This window comes from Falco punctatus (assembly GCF_963210335.1).
Source record: "Falco punctatus genome assembly, chromosome: 3".
Classification (NCBI taxonomy): domain Eukaryota; kingdom Metazoa; phylum Chordata; class Aves; order Falconiformes; family Falconidae; genus Falco; species Falco punctatus.
The window spans coordinates 87,779,565-87,796,856 of NC_137582.1; the positions used below are offsets into that span (position 1 = coordinate 87,779,565).

The window sequence follows — 17,292 nt, forward strand, 5'->3', positions numbered from 1 at the left end:
TCATCCCTTTCTAGTTCTAACAAATTTTAAATCAAGTGAAACACCAGCACTTTTGAGACTTGCATTGACTGTAGAGAGCTTTCTGGAGCCCTGACCTACCCCAAGGAATGTATTGCTTTGATACTTTTTCACAAACCCCATTCCCATATATTGCACTGGGCTCACAGCACAAAGCTGACCTCTCTGGGAAGTTTGAAGAGGTGAAACATTTTAGCAGACACTGGTAGAAACCAGCCGTCACACTGCAGAGTGACTCATGTTACAGGGTGCTGCTGGCAGGAACACAGATGTGCAGGAAGAAAACCTTCGTCAGACTGAGTAATTCAGGTGAGCACAAGTGTGACACCTGAAGGCACGTACATGCTGGGTGAGATGTGTAAAGTTGTGTATCTTGGTGTTTCCTTGTATAGATGACCTCAGGGGTCTACATTATGGCTTCCCAGTACTTTGAATGTGAACCACACTGTCCCATCATGGAGAAGAGCTTCCATTTGCCTACACCAAGGAAAGCATGGCATGCTAGCTTGCTGTGCCTCCTGCCTCTCTCCCAGCAGCCCTGAGATGCTCTCAGATTACCAAATCAAGAAGCCTCTGGTTTTGTTCAGAAGGTTCCTGAGATCACCCACTGTGAGGGAAGATGGGATCTGTAGGCTGGCAGACCTCAGGATTCACTTTACTGGGCTGCTTACCTCATTCCCTTAAGAAGAGGTAGTCTAAATCCTGTCTGATATACATGAGCTCCTGAAGAAGAAACAAGATTGCATTTGTTGAACAAATTTCAACACATCGCTTCTCACACTGGTACTGACGGGCAGCTGTTAGACGATACGCAGCTCTGTAGGGGCCTAAGTAACTGTGATTTTATTACACAGTGGAGCCAACCTACCTTTAGATACTGCCAAGAAGGATGTCCACCTCCCTGATGCTGTGCCTGACCATGGCATGCATCCTGTAACTTCTATTTCACCACAACCACTATGTCTCTGACCCACATTGTACCAGTCCAGGGAGCTAAACCAGCACAGACTCCTCCAGTTTTTATGCCACAGAAGGTTTTTTGCTGGTGTTGTTCCCAGCACCAATATGCACCGGGATTAACACAATGGACATAGTGGAAATGTGCAGCCTAGTAAGCCTGACCACCCTTTCCAACAACAGTAATTAGGATCAAAAATATGACAAAATCTCATTCTCAGCCTAATACCACCATGACATGCAGAGAACAGCAGTGGACACCAGAGAAGATGCAAAGGGCTGTAAGGGGAAGAAACATATAGTCATGAATGACTGTGGGAATTAATTTCTGCCATAAAATATGGCTCATTGTATAAAATGTTGGAGAACCATCTCAAAACCTTGTCCTCTAGCAGTTAATTTTAGAAGTATCAGTTATGGTTTGACATCACCTGAAAGTATGTAAATGCCTCACAGCACAAACTGACAGACAGGGCTGCAGACCTGGGGAACTTGCAATCTAATTAACGCTTGACAGCACAAGGGCCACTGTCGATAAAAGAGAAATGGAAGGGCACCAGGGGAAGCTCCTGATAGCAACAAGTACCAGCATGTGGCTTAGTCACAGCACAACACAGTGGTTTGCTAGACAGGGAGGAGGGAGAGCCTCCAATGTCTGGCAGTGAAGGGACCAGGAGAATATCTGGCTGATGCTGCTTTAAAGTTTTCTGGAAGTTTTTCCTGTTGCTTCACATCATGGAGATAATGTGGGGAAAGGGCAATTTTTAGGGAGGAATCTGAAGGAAAAGGGGCTGCAGTGCTCTCCTTGCCCTCAGCATGGTCTTGCACTGCTGCAGTCATTGAAGCAGAAAACAAGCATGCCAAATCAGTGTGCAAAAGTCAGGGGTGACAGAGACACATCTGCTGCCTGAAAAACTGACCTGGAGGGACAGGGAGGGATGTGAGCAGCTGGATATGTGAGAATGTATCATATCGATTAGTCAACAGGCTGCTGTAACTGTCAGTTACACACGGTGTCAATACAAGTTACAGAGAGGCATTTCAATTAAGAGAAAAACCAATAACAGAAAGACCTTTCTCTTGTTTAGAAACACTGGCAGAAGAGGGTTATTTCTAAATCGCTGTTCACAGAGAATCCTATTGTTCACATAAATGAGGTTGACCTGAAACAGAAAGTTCAGGAGTTGCCAACACCAAAGGCAGCCACAGGTACGAGCTCATGAGAGGTTGCCGGTCCCATGGAGTTAGGCTGGTCCTGCCATGGATGGGAAAGGTCTAAAGAACAGCTGGGTTGTGGGAAGAAGAAGGTGTGTTGGGTGACCTGCTTCCGCCAGACCTGGTGCTGAGCCAGGGGCTTTGCGTGGTGGTAAAGAACACCTCTGGTGGAGCAAGGCAGCCTAATCAGACATCGTGCATCCTTTAAATGCTGCACCTCTCTCCACAGCCTGCTGGATCAATGTGTTATTCTGCTCCAGGCAGTACAGCAGGATACCACTTGATGCAGATACACTTTTACATTCAAGTCATTCCACAAAATAGGAGGCTTGCTGTCATTTTTAGAGATGACACTGAAATTCCATTAAACCCCCTAACCCATGCTTGAAGAGAAACTATTCAGGTTTCTCCTGTCTACCGTTAGGGATTAGTGTTAGGAATAATCATTGCTTCACAATTGCTTCTCTCCACTTATACAGCATTCCCAATGTGTATGTGTTTTTCATAGTCACCCAGTCTATGTTCATCCATTTTGGCTCTTAAATAAGCTGTTATATACTGACATCCTCGAAACTGAACCCAGAAGTGTTTACTGGACTGAAAAAGACATCACCAGATGGCTCCAATATCAGCCTAGAAGGATTTCTGTTCTTCAACAAGTGCTAAATGTGGCTGAAAATTCAGCAGGCTGCAGAGTGTCTGCATAGTCAAATCACCTCTAAGAGGCTTTGTAATTGTGTTCAGTTCTGGCAGTGCTGAAAAATGAGGATAAGCTCAATGTATTACACTTAAACTGGGGGGCTAGACTCCATATATAGCAGTAATAAACACAGGATGAGGTTTTAAAGGCAGCTAGTGGGGGGTCAGCACTTTGCTCAGTGGAAAAGGAGATACTAAGCTACCTTAGCTGACTTGAGAGTCACAGCCATGAACTCCCAAGTTTCCAGAAGTCCCCAGTGATGGGGGATCACCTATTTCAGATGGTGTGAAATGGCTCAGTTCTGAGAAGTCAGGTCTTACGCTTTCTTTAAAAATCAGGCTCACACAGTGACCTCAGGGTGAGAATCCAACAAACTACACAAATACAAAATCTGTAGGCATTTTTTGGACATTCGGATCCAAAATTGTTATTTTATTAGTCACTAGCTTTAAGGCTACAATATTCTTTCTGATTATGAAGCTTTACTAATCATTAAGGTATTTAGTGTTTTCTTGCTTTGTCTCACTTTCATTTCTAGTTTTCATTTTCTGGCTTTGTGCACATGAATTACACTGAGGAGTTCCCTAACAGTTGGCCATACTACCTACTGAAAAGTCTTGAACACGTTTCCATGAACGTCTTCTCTGTGTGTCAAGTTCTTTTCAACAAAACCTAAGAAAGACCTGGACTTCTACTATCTCCTCTATTTTTTCTGCACTAGGGCCAGTGCACTGGGTAGGTAAGTCAGTAATAGGTAAGTCAGTGAGTAGGTAAGTCACTCCAATGGTTTCACTTTGAAGGAGTACTTTTCTTTTATGCCACAGGCTGGCAAACACTTTTTCTAGCTGCTATGCCAATTTGATCTAGCTACAATCCCAATATCTCATGCTGCCCACTCGGTTGTGCAGTACAACTTTCCACAGGCTGCTCAATAAATACTGCAAGGATCTATCTGCGATAATAATAACCTGACCAAACATGACTGTCTTTTTTTCTTAAAGACCTTTTAACCCTTGTTGAGTCTACTTAGCTCAGCACTACCACTGAAAAATTGCACACCAGACTGCACCAAAAGCAAAAGAGAATAAATCTGAAAGCTGGTTTCAACTTACTTTTGCAAGTCAACCAGCCACATCGTTGCATGGAAATTCAGTGCAAAGTCTAATGTATTCATTTACCATCAAGCTCAGGTCAGAGAATGTGTGGCCCCACAGACTCTCACTCTGTAGTTGTAGCCATGTTCCAGGCACTAACAACCTGGTTTTATGTGTCAGAGGAAAGACTCACAAAACCTTTAGCAAAATCGGACCCACCATGGATTCAAAAATCCAGTAAGAGATGGTGAAGTCCTTCTGCAGTCCCTGGGGAGACCAAAGCATCTTGTACAAACATGACACCACAAACACCGACCAGGGGATTGGATGGAATGAACCAACAGGAAACACAAAGCACATGTCTGCACCAGAACATCTCCCCTCTGTGCATCCAACGGGCTGAAAAGTGGACCCCTTCTGCCTGCCTGGCTTTCAAAGCCTTCTTCTGGGGTTCAGCACAGTGGGGAGGAGTGGTATTCACTAAACCCATCCTCAGCTGGTTTGTCACCCCAAGTACCCTGTCTGGTCTTCAGTTAGGGAAATTCAGAGGAATTTTGAAGAAGACTTTTCAGATCAGACAATGACACTTAGGATATGATTCATCCCACCTCACTTTAGCAGTTCACAAAATGCACGGTTGGGATTCAACTGCTTATCTACGTGCTAGATACCTATTGCCATATGGGATGTTCTGTGTCACCCAAAACCTCTCCACAGGGCTGGAAGATGTGACACTGAATATACAGGACCCATTCTGCAATGGCAGCCAGCATTGCTTGTCACCTTTGTTAAGGCAACTAAACATCACCCAAGAAGCCTACATCTGAACTAATGACCTGGGTACTCATCATTAGAAGATGTCTAATCATCAGCATTAAGTGTAGTGTGTCATTCACCCAAACAAATGCAGGTGTCTTCTTCAGGAGATTAATTACACCCTGAGTTCAGCTGACTGGTGCCTTTTACCCTACTGATTACAAAGGTGACCTGAATGAGTTCTTAGGACCCACACTGTAGATCCAAATCTAGTCAAAGGAATCACATGCCCAGGATGTTTTCAGGATGTGGTAGCTGCTTAGACAGGGTTGGCTGGACTGCCACTGTACCAGGATCATTTCTTTAACCAAGAAGAATTTGCTGGCTTGATCCTTTGGACCTTTCAGGTCCAGCTATGAAGGCAATAAAAATGCGTATCTCTTGTAATGGTCTTCAAAGCACTTGGCAAGGATCACTAAAAAGACAGTGCCTTGTTCTAAAATAGTTGATTGAACTGGTTTGCAAGTTACTGGGCCCAGTGTAGAACACTCCGAGGCCTTTGCTCCTTGGATGTCAGTGGAGAGGGTCAGCTTGGCCCTTTATGACTGTCAGTGGCTGTTGTCTGACTGCTGCCAGCCTAGGCACCCCCCAAAAAAACAATGCAGGCCACAGGAGGTCAGGGTTCCTTCTCACAACCTTGTCTGTGAGTTTCAACAGAGCCTGCAGAGAAAGACAGCTCGTGGTGCAAGAGCGACTTCTGACTCATGTCAGTCAGACTTTGGCAGTGGTGCTCTCTGTGGTTTTCACCTCTTCACAACTCCTTACATAGTCATTTTCTCATCTGTACCACGTAAAACGCTAGGGGATCTCCTGATGCTCAGAAACTATCTTTCCATCACAACTACCCGCAGTTGCACTCCAACCACTAGCTCTTCAGTGAAAGGTTTCCATCCACTCCGCTTTCTGTTGCCCAACGGTTCCTCCAAGCTAGTTGGACATTTCTGTATAAACCAGACTCTAAGTCCCTGCCCAGCACAAGTTGACTATTATTACACAGCCTGCATCATTCATTTGCTTGGTTCATTCAAGACAAATCAAATAACTGCGTACTGCCTCATGCTGCCTGCAGCTTAAATTAGAAAGAATAGACCACAAGAACAACTGCAGCGGTAGGAGAAGTGACTATAAATAAGGAAAGGAAAATGTTTCTCTTAGAAACCTTTGTTCCACAGAGGGAAATTGTAGTAGTCCAGGATATTTTTGTTGCTGCTTTTTAATTTGAAATTTCATCTCTGGAAACGTTTACAGACTTACAGTATTGTGCAATGTTTTTGCTGCAGTATGGTGATTGCTAAGATTAGCACAGTAACATATCTTTTCAGAGTAAATTGCATATAATTAATAGGAAGCAGGAGGAAAAAGGAATAATTGTACTTGCAAGTTCAGTTCTCCCAGAAGGTGGAACTGGCACTAAGGCCATGCTGAAGAGGGGTCCATTCCGTTCCTTTCAGATCAGTAATGAACAACAATTATGTGTCATATTGCAAATTCACATTTCCAATTTGAGATGAGTTTTACCCAAGTCCAGGAACGTTCCGAGCTGGAATTTGTTTCAGGTCCTTCCTAGCAACGCTGGAGATTATTGCTTTGTGCTTCTGGCTTGTCTCCCATCCAATGTCAAAACACGTTACAGACGTTCATGTTTCCTTGTGAAAGACCTATATAAAACCTATGCAAAACAACTTATATTTTGACCTCTAAGGTGGGACTTCATTGGCAATCTAAACACTGCTTCAGATCACCATTTCTGAAGGGAGGCTTCAATGTCCTGTGAAAGGAATGAGCAATTCCTCTCCGGGTGGACACCCAGAGGTTAAGAACCGGGACAAAAGCTCCTACAGTCCAGACAGGGTTTCTATGTGTTATGAACCCTGTGACACCTGACAGGAGGGGATCTCACATCTCATTCCAAGATGAGTAATTACAGCCTTCTTCCCAAACCCTTCTGGAGCTCATGGTCAATAACGGACCTGTGCTGAAGCTGCATGGCACATTGCATAATGAGCTCCTGTCTTCCATCCCACTGAAGCAACCAGATTTCCCAGTGCATCATTGTGCGCAGCAATGAGGAGGGCCAAGTCCATACGTCTGCCTCACTCAAAGCCTTTCTCAGTTCTTCACTTTCCCACACAGACATTCCTTCTTGAAGATGTTAGAGCATCACAATATTGCCAGATGCACAGCTCAGTAAAAGTACTGAAATAAATCATTGCAGCCAAGGTTTTACTTAGCTGCTGTTATTAATCATTAGCAATAGCTATTGCTAATTAACATCATTACACATCATGACTATTAATCTTAATCTGCTGATGCAAAACATATTGTCTCTTGTAGATAAGAAAGGAAAAAAGCAAGCAAGCAATAACCAAACTTGGAAATTATGATGGGCAGTGTCTGCAAATCCACATTGCAAACTTCACGCTAAAAGTAAGCCCACAGCCCTGCCTTGGTCGCTGCATCTCAGCTGTGTTTAAGTAGTGCTACTTGTCACAAAACTACACACCACCACACTGGGCATACAGCCTTAAAATACCATTTAGTATATGAAATCTTTTGATGATACAAGCTCTTAACCACATGAGAATGAGATTTCAGTTAAATCTCATTTAATTGTCTCTTGTAGCACTACACAGCTTCCCCCTGCCCCAAGAACATCCCCATGCTTGTGCTGTTATTTTTACATCAAGGTTTTTCAAAAAGAGTTAAATTGTTCAGATCAAATACAAGCTGTTAGGATGTATGCAAAAATTACTGAGAAAATGTCTATGACCTTTGTTAGGTAGAAGGTGTGATTAGCTGACCCTAGAGGTCCATGAAGTCTACAAAATGCTACAGTGCAGCAAATTATTTGACAGCAGAAGAGCTAGGTCATCACGATTTGTTTGTCATTAGGATTTAAACCCTCCTTAATGAGTAGGTAAGAGGGGAGAGTGTTCCATCATAAGGAGGGAAAGGGAGATTTCCTTCATTTTATATTTTAATCTCAATTGGAAATTTAAATGCAGGTGTCTGAAGGTGAAATGCAAGAGTAGAATCAATTCTGTAGCTCACAAAATTGATTTGCCCCAGACCTGAATTTGTAATATATGCCCTTAAGCAGGCAGTTGGGGGCTGCAAGCACTCCAGCATGCCTGGTTTCCCTGTGGCATGGGAGAGAGAGTTTGCATACAGCCTTCGGCTACCTGCCTTCATACTGATGAATGTGGACATTGCCTCTCAGAAATGAAATCTATAAGCAGTGGTTTAAACAGAAATCCACTGCAAAAGCAATCTCACAAAAGCACGGTGCAAAGAACAGGACGTATCTGCTGGCTTTGGGTCTGCAAGCTCAGGGGTAATGGGCTGCCAAGGAGGGTTGTATGGAGAAGGTGTCAGTCCTCTTAAAAGTATTTTGTCGCACATTCAGATGGCCACAACTCCATCTGCTATGGGAGAAAGGGCTGTTGGTCACAGTGGTGAGCTCATTAAAATGAGATCAATAGAGATTTAATCTAATGCTGAGGATTATTCGAAGTGGAATGCTCAATTAAGTGTGGAGGAAAAAAATGTAACACATCAAATGAACTGCCAGCTGATTCCCCTGCTTTATTTGGAATTTAGCCCAATATCAAGGAGGGCTGATAAGCTCAGGCAGAACTGTGAAAAACAGCTGATGCTGGGGGGTAGTGGTCAGCAAACACAAGTTAAATGTGCCACATCATTACTCAAAAATTTTGCAGCAAACTCTGCAGGTACGTAGCATTTGGCTAGGATTATATACCTGCCAATTTCCACTTCTATTCACACCAGTGGCTCTAAGAATATTCAAAAACTGCTAAGGTGAGGATTTGCATAAATAGGATTTACCATGGCTCTTGGAAAATTGAAAGAGTTAAGTGCAGTAAGTGCTACAGAATTTGTTTTTTCTTTCCAGTTCTTCTGTAATCCTGGCTATTTCTCCCTCCCTACCTCCCCCACCCCCAGAATCGAAACCGCTGCTGCCTCCTCAGCTCCCTCACCTCTCCAAGCAGTGGCCACACAGGGACAAACAGGATTCTGTTTTGAATGAAACATTTTATTCTTTGAGGCATGAAAACGCAGTACCAGGCAGTAAGCCAAGAAGCAAGAAAAGAGAAACACGGTCATTAATTAAAACAAGCATTGCTTGCTTTGAACTGAGAAAATCATGTTAAAAAATTGGAGTGATGAGTTCTCGGCCTCTTGAAGAGAAGAACAAGCTCTAGCCCAACCAGAGGCAGCAGCACAGCAAGCGACTGCATTGCTGCAGGAGAGGAGAGGCAGCGCAAGATGCATTCCCCAAACTTGCTAATTGGCAGGCACAGGGCCCCGTGCTGCTTAACAGAGAGAAGAATTAATCTTAACATGAACAGCTATGTGGCCTGTTGGCACAATATCACAGCAGGGTTTTTTTCCCAGCAAGTAGCATTTAATCTTTGCCCAGACATTTCAAGGCAGAGCTGTCTTATTTCTCCCATTATGGCAGGACACCTTCCCACGCCATTCCCTAAAGTCAGAATTCTTGGGAGCCCAAGCAGGATGAGGTCCAGCCAATCAAGATCTCCCTCTTGTGTCTTCTTCTTTTCCTCTAAGGGCCTCACCATCCCTGAGGCTTACAATTGCCTCTAAGAAGTTCAACAATTTGCCACCCTGAATATTTCACCCAAGCTCCCACACTCTGCCCCCCTCTTCATGACCAGAGAGGTTAAAAACATCCTGAGGCTGCACATTGTTAATGGTGCATGAAGCAGTGCTGCCTCCGAGGCTCTCCACATTGCTCTGCATCCTAGACTGAGACAGGCCAAGCACAGTTATCTTCTGCTGTCTGTTACCACCTACTCACGGCCCTGTTTCTTTGCTATTTACCACTGTTGTTATTGCTATTTATCACTATCATCTCTATTTATCTGTGGTCCAGGGTACGCAGCAGGAGGCTTCCTCCTGCTCCCTCCAGGCTGTTCAGTGCACTGAAGAGCGGGTATGTTTTATACAGTGGTTGAAGATGGGCTGTGGAGGGTGGGAAACCATGAGCCAAGGGAGTTAAAAGACTGAGCAGCACCTATGGCTATAGATTTCTCAAAACAACTGACTTTGGTATGCTTTGTTGCAATTACCCATCAAGTGGGAACAGTGGTTTTGCAGGGCCCCCAGCAGCAATTCCTCTGCTGTCTGTTCTTCTGCTTCTGCAAAGTTTTTCCAGGGTTTTTTGCAAAGCTTTTTGAACTCAGAGGGACAAGCGCCATACTGGCACTGTGGGGCTGCATTACCCCATCTGACCCCAAACTGGGGCAAATGCTTGTAGTATTTATAGCCTCTCCTGTCATTGCCCTCAGGAGCCTCCCAACCGATCCCGCAGACAACAAACTATTGTCCTCTGCTTGTAATGCAGAAGACCACGCTGATGATCACTCCACATCCCTGCCTCTGCAGCAAACTGGCAGAACAGCACAAAAAAAAAACCAACAAACCAACCAAAACCAAACAAACAAAAAAAAGAGTTGGTCAAGGACGAAACAGATTTGATGGGAATTTCCTCCCAAGTCTTCTTATATATTTATACAGAGGAAGAGCATCCTGCAGGGCATACTGTAGGACGTGGGGTACAGCATCCTGGCTTGTCCCAGTGCTGCCTATGTCTGTGAGACCTGCCGAACCTCAAAGGGAGCCAGCAGGGACTGTATATCTACCAGAAGGGCCTCTTGGCTCCCCAAGGGAGGCAAAACATCTCCCTGCCAATGCACCTGGTGCTAGCACATGCTCAATAGGTTGTAAAGTCTGGGCTAAAAGCTCCAAATAAAAGTGGCTTTTGAAATGCAAAAAAATCCTGTATTGTGGAGTCTAAGCTCCTTGACCCCACAACTCCTATGCCAGCAGGTGTGGTATGGATAGACATGCAAAGGGAGTTCTGCAGGAGCTACCTCAGGGTGCAAAGCAGAAATGTTTGAGGTACTTGCTATTTTAGTGATGGTGAATACAAAATCCACAAGTTCTTTAACTTTTTACAAATACAACAGTTAAACACAAAGCAAACAGCACTCGCTGGAGAAAAGGGTAAATGATGAGAAAAAAAACAAGACATGATTTATATATAGCATAGATCTGTATGCTTAGCATTTTTAAAGTCATAAATTCTACAAGACTTTCTATAAAGTTCTGTCAATGTTTTGTCTTGGGGTTATTTTGAGGCTGTTAGAAGAGACAGAGCGTGTCCAACAACAGTGAAATTTGAAGTGGAAGATGTAGAGTTGCTGGTGCAATTCCACCCTGACCATGCTGTCACCTTGCGGCAGCCAAAGGGAAACAGCCCCAGCCCCAGCGCCTGGGTGCAGTCTGTCAAGTGCCAGGATCGATATCTTCATAAAGAAATACCGTTGTGACTGAACACTCCTGTCAAGCAGCCAAGATGCAGCTAATGCTTCCGCTCGCTGTGTCCTTGCTATAGCCAGCAACAGGAGAAGCTTTAGAAGATGAAGATAAATGCCCAGGACAGATGTTTTCAGGGAGAAGAGTAAGAAGCAGAATTCAATCCAGAATTGGTGTGGAATCAGACATGTCTGTGCAGTCCTGAACACCCTACATTGTCCCTAGTCATGCAATTTTTTAAAAATAAGCAACTTTTTGCAATTATTTGCTGGCACACCATGAAAAGCAGTGCCCTCTTCAACTCTTTCTTTCTGGACTTTTTATTGAAACCAGGCAGTCAAAAAATGCAGTTCTATTGGAAACAGGACATGAGGACAGTTTTTGCCTGTGTGGCAATTTTCTTCTTGTGATGAGCTCCCAGTGAGAGCCTATTCTTCTCCAGGATTTGAACAATAAAAGTCTCAAACAAAGGCAGGTCACACAGCTGGAGAAAGGATGCTTAGGTCAGGGCTCCTTCCCTAACCTCCAGTAAGGTCAGTAAGATGGGTTGTGCCAGTCCCGCTTTCCTGGGTGAAGCTTGCCACAGCCTGTGGGACCTGCTTTGCCAAACCCAGGAGGTAAAGGAAATACAAGGTCTCCTGCAAGATGGGGTTCGTGGTGCTCCTAGGCCTTTGGGGTTCAACCTCTTGTGCTGCTGAGAGGCTGTGTCCACCAAGGTCATGCCAATCCTGGGCTGAGGGGCTCTCTCCATTGCTCTCATGTGACTCCTCTGCTTAAAAGGATAATTTTTGTCAGCTGCAGTCATTTTTAAGCTACAATTTTAGACTTCCTCATTGTGTTTGTTTTTTTTTTTTTAACATTTTCTAAGCCCACTTCATCCATTTAGGAAAACACACACATGTAGAAATACACAACTATTATTTTGTGTGCAGCTCTTAATAACACTTTTCCCCCACCCCTTTAGACTGCATGCCCCTCTGTAACACGGAAAATCCATTTGTCTACCTCACTGGATACTGAGTGGATAAATACATTAAATATTTTGAAGCACGGCCTGTTTTTTTCCTAGTCAGGGCATCAACATATCTGCACCATAGCTAGACTGAGAAAAACCAGTGAACCCTGTAAACCACAACACTGTGGGGACATTGAACCGAGCTAATGCTGGGTTCATACAAAACATGTGGTTATTCGAAGCTCAGGATGGAAAAGAAATTGATGACAGAGCCAGGTAAAATTGGCACAGCCCAGTGTATTTGTGTAGCTAAACTCCTATTTTCCCTGGCAAGGCAAGAAACAAATGGCAGGGACTATCTTTGCTCTCTCTGTTTTTATTCCTTCTGTGCTACTCAGTGCCAAAATTACTTTTCTTTTCTTTTTTTTTTTTTTATTTTGTCTCATCTGTCCCCGAGGCGATGCCTGGTGTTTTCTTGCTGCCTCCTCTAGTTGCTCTGGAGCCTTTCTGACTCCACAGACACAGGAATTTTTATAAAATAGTAGTGAGCAAAACCCCCGAACTAGCCGCCACAAGCAGAGACATCTTCTACCAGGTAATTTGTGCGCATGAAGTTTCCCTTCTGCAAACCTTGCCACCTGAGGCTGATTGGCTCTGACAGCAGCTTCCCATCCCGCGTGCTTTGCCTATGCTTTCAGCAGTGTTATGCATTGCTGAAGCTGAGAGATGCTTTCCCTTAGATGTAAGTTTGAATTAATTATAGAGGATCTTTTCTTTTAATTCCAGCACAAGCCTTACCATACGATTGACATGGTGGGACTCAGGCTTGCAGATCTAATTTGCTCTGAGCATTAAATCATAGAATGGTTTGGAAGGGACCTTTCAAGATTGTCTAGTCCAACCTCCCTGCCACAGGCAGGGACATCTTTCACCAGATCAGGTTGCTCAAAGCCCCATCCAACACAAAGAATGTTCAAACACTTCCAAATCAAAAGCTATTTCTCTTCCCTGTGACCGATGTAAACACAGCCTGAAAACTAAGGGATCCAGCTGTTCCTTGCACTTCTCGCACCATCACCAGCGGCAAAATCCCCAAAGCCAACACTCTGCAAACAGCCAGCCTCATGGCCCAGCCAGCAGCTGAGAGCCTGGCAATACTTGCTTGTAGGGTGAAACACACTTTTGCTCAGTAAAGCCACCAGACCTAGCCCAAAACCAAACGCACCAAGTGAAAAGGTGCACTTTGACATAGCCATTGTGCTGTCAGTGCCAGCACTTTAAGGCACTAACAGCAGAAATATGATATAGTAGAAAAGGTGTGAATCTACAAACTTACACTTTCAGGACTATCGTTTCTGTCCCTGGAATGTTACATGGTGGGAGTTCAGCAAGAGCCAAAGGCACTTTTCTTTGTAAAGAGCATTGCAAGGCATTTCTCTTTGCGCCTACATTTGCAGTAGAACTCCCACTTCCTTACCATGTTCTTTTTATCCCTCTGTAGCATATGAAAGCACAGACCTCATGTGAGATCCCCCATTACATACATAAGTGCTGGTTATATACAATCCCTTACCCACCCAAGTTCCACCCTGGAACACGCCTACACACAGCAAAGCCCCTTTGCAGCCAGTTCACACCCCACCGAGCTGTTTACTCCCTCCACGCTCACCTGAGGAGCTCTCTTCTTCCCAGATCAGGATTTAAGCTGGGGGGGGCTTTGGGCAGCCCCTCATTGCAGACAGGTGTGCACAGAACTGGTTTGCAGGTGAGCTCAGAGAGCCAGACTGAGTGTGAGTTGTTTCCTCACTACATTGTAAGGCATCATCACTCTGCAACCTGGCACCCAGACAGCGAACAAAGCCTTTTCTCAGAAAGAGCCCTAACTTCCCTCCTTTTGCATATCTTCAGCCTTTGCAAGAAAAACTGCCCTCACGCTCACACCACGCAGCATCTGGCTGCTGGCACGCAAACACTGTTAGCAGCTTATCCATGGTGCAGCCTTGCTTGAAGGTTTGTCAAGGCCATTTCCAGATCTAAGACCTGTTACTGGTAACATTGTCATTTTGTGGCAACACGCAGCTTTCCCAATGGCAGCTTATTAGTGAATTTGGCTTTTTGCTCTTGCGTTGTTGGGATGAAATGTGCAGTGTTTTCACTTTTCTGTGCATATTTTTTCACAACCAATTTGTACCTTCAAAACAGCAAAGAGGATTTTTGTGTCATTTTGCAAGTTCACATGATTCAGATGTGCATTGAAGCAGATTTTTGTGGATTCATTTGGCATCGGCTTACTCTGATTTGATGACCTACAGAGGAGGTTTTGGCTAAAGGAATGGCCCTACACCAGGCATCACTTTAGGTATGGTTGGCTATGCCATTATTTGTAGATAACACCCTGGATGCTTTCAGCTTGCACTCAGAGGGAGTCATGTCAGATAACAGAAGTCCAAAATGGTACAAAAAATAAGGATTTTAAGACTTCTTTATAAGAAGAATTTTTACCCCAGTCTCCACATGTGCAAGCATGCAGGTATGCTTTTATGCCATCAAAGTCTAGTGGAAAAGCCCCCAGTGATGGCAGTAATGAAGATTCCTTCATGCTGATACACCAAGAAATCTTAGTGCACTTGTCATTAAAAAGAGCATCTCTGGAGCATCATCCTGCAGTTCAGGCTGGGAGGGATATGGAGATGCCCACGTCTTTGCCCCTGGCGAAGAGGCAGGTTGGGCTTCTCACCTGCAGCACTGTTTGATATAAATATCCATTTTGTGGCAGCAGAAGCCACCTACAAATGTAGGAATGGCTCCATCCCAGCTTGGGACTCCCTCCTCTCCTCTTACACTTGTATACAGCTGGAGACCAAACTGTACATATCCCGTTCCCAGTGAATTGCTACCACAAAACCATGTTTATTTTTCTTCCACTTTGTTTGCAAGTGGGATATTTTGGTTCTTTCCTAATTCAGAATATTCCACATGTTTTTACTTCAATGACAGAAAGGAGTTAGCTATTGCTGTTACGTCAAAAAGAAGTCAGCACCTGGTGGTTTTGGCCCATGTTAGTAAATACTGGTAACTTGGCTGGGTGAAGAGTGTAAGAGAAATACTGAGTCACTGAGCAAAAAAAACCACCATCCTTGTCTGCAAGGATGGCTTCCCCAATGCCTCTTTTTGATTGCTATAGCCCCAAAGCAGGTGGCAGCTGAGAGGTCAAGCACAGGGCATCATGTCTTTTTACAAAACAGAATGTAAAATGTAGTCACTTATGCTGTTTGGGGGCCATCTGGTACTGTTAAATTTTTTAATAACTTTCTCGACTGGAGCCAGCTTCTCCTTTGATGTGGTGCTGGTTTCATTAGTACTCATTCAAGGTGAATACCTGATTAGCTATGGGGAGCTAAAGGGTTCTTTCTTTCCCTTTTTCTTTTGACTTCCATAGTACTTACCACAGACAAAGAGCACCCATGCCCACCACACTTTAGAAATAAAAGAAGTGGTGTTTGGCCAAAAAAGTGAGTTTAGGTATGTTTGCCATTTCAAATTAACTAATTCATGCAGCCACAGCTGAGCTTTCTGTGCAAGCTATTTCCATGCCACACTTCATGGTGTTTTCAGTCTTTTGGGGCTCTTCTCTTAAACCCAGAGCAGCTGCAGAATGGCTTGTAACAAATATTTCACTACATCTCACCACAGTGGCTCCTCTGCACAATGACCAAGAGCCCACGAGGTCTTACTGCAGGTCTGATTTCTACATAGAAATAAAGCCATGCAGCAAGATCAAGGCTCTTTCTTCTAGTTTTCTGCTGAAATAGACCTATCGACCCACTTGGAAATGATCCTTCTGCAATGCTAGATAGATCCTAAATGTCTTTTTATCCCTTCTTTCCCTGGGAAAGCACTGTAATAAGAGACAGATTATCCAGCATTATATGTGAGATCAAGAAAAGGGCTGCAATTTTGTGGAAAAAGGGTAAGAAAACTTTGGTTACCTGAGAACTCCTAAGAAATAAATTCATCTGAGCACCTGCAAAAACTTCACAGATTTTTCTTGACTTCCTTCATGATTTCAAAGACAGAAGACACAGTAATATGTACTCAGAAGGCTTCCCAGAGATGCTACAATGTAGAGATGTCAGGCCAGTTTAGACATCCCTCCTGCTCCCTTTCCAGACCCCATCAATGTGTCATTCTTGGATAAGTTCAATTATTGTTGCAAAGAGAAAGAAATTACTTTCTCCCATTTTGGAATAATAATATAATCATAACAGCAAGCACTTAAAAAGCTGTTCTCCACAGGAGATGCCAATGTGCTCTGTGAAAGATTGTTTTACGGTCAGGGCAATGGAGACACGGGAAGGTAGTGACTCGCCTGTTGCCGTTCAGCAGAGCTGAGACAAGGATCCAGGTCCCCTGGGGGGGATGTAGTGTCATAGCTAAAGTCTCCTTCACATGAAACCTCCAGGCTTCTCCACAGTATTTTGCCATTTCACAGTATTTCTGATTTTGAATGTTTTTGTCCCCCTTTCTCCTAGCCTTCTTCTATCTTCCTCCTCTGTAGCTCATTCAGCAAGTAGTTTCTTCAACTTGTGTCCCCACGGAGAACAAGGCTTTTACTCCTAGTTCATGCCATATATTGGGGTAGATTTAAACATGTCTCACTTTGCCCTTTGGTGTCTAGGGGACCTTGGCAGAACTGGCCATTTTTTTGCTTCCTCCCAGGATGCTTCTGGGCTCTCTAGGCAGAGTAGGAATGCAAGGACCACACAGCTGCCAGGGCCAGCCAGCATGTGGTCCTCATTTATCTAGAAAACAGCAATCAAGAAACAACAGGAACCAAAGCAGGATTCCCTCTGCCCGACATCTTCATTGCATCTTTTCACTTTCCCTAGTAGCATGACAGGAATCCAGGATGCAAAATTCCCATCTGCTGGCTCCTACCTTGGTTCTGATGGATCAAAGGCTCAAAAGCAGAGAGCCTTTGAATAACATTCCCCAAGCATACCTTGCTGGAACGAGTCTGGCACCCTACTGAGTCTACTGCCTGGGAAAGACGATGTTGCGTCATTCCAGAAAGCTGCATGGAACATTGAATAGACTTTGTATAATAACATATCACTAGTGTCCTTACTAGCTTTTCACAGATTCAGGTTTTTCTAAAGGCAAAAAGAACCACCGGC

At 44.2% G+C, this 17,292-nt stretch overlaps 1 long non-coding RNA gene across 3 annotated transcripts in view; it reads left to right on the plus strand.

The window, feature by feature from the left end:
• The window catches only part of LOC308061304, a 74,552-nt gene that overhangs the window by 42,970 nt on the left and 14,290 nt on the right, over positions 1 to 17,292 (plus strand). For all 3 annotated transcript variants that reach the window (XR_013927163.1, XR_013927164.1, XR_013927165.1), the window contains one exon: positions 1 to 17,292. This exon is cut by the window's left edge; it is cut by the window's right edge and continues 14,290 nt beyond it. This is a non-coding gene — a long non-coding RNA (uncharacterized lncRNA).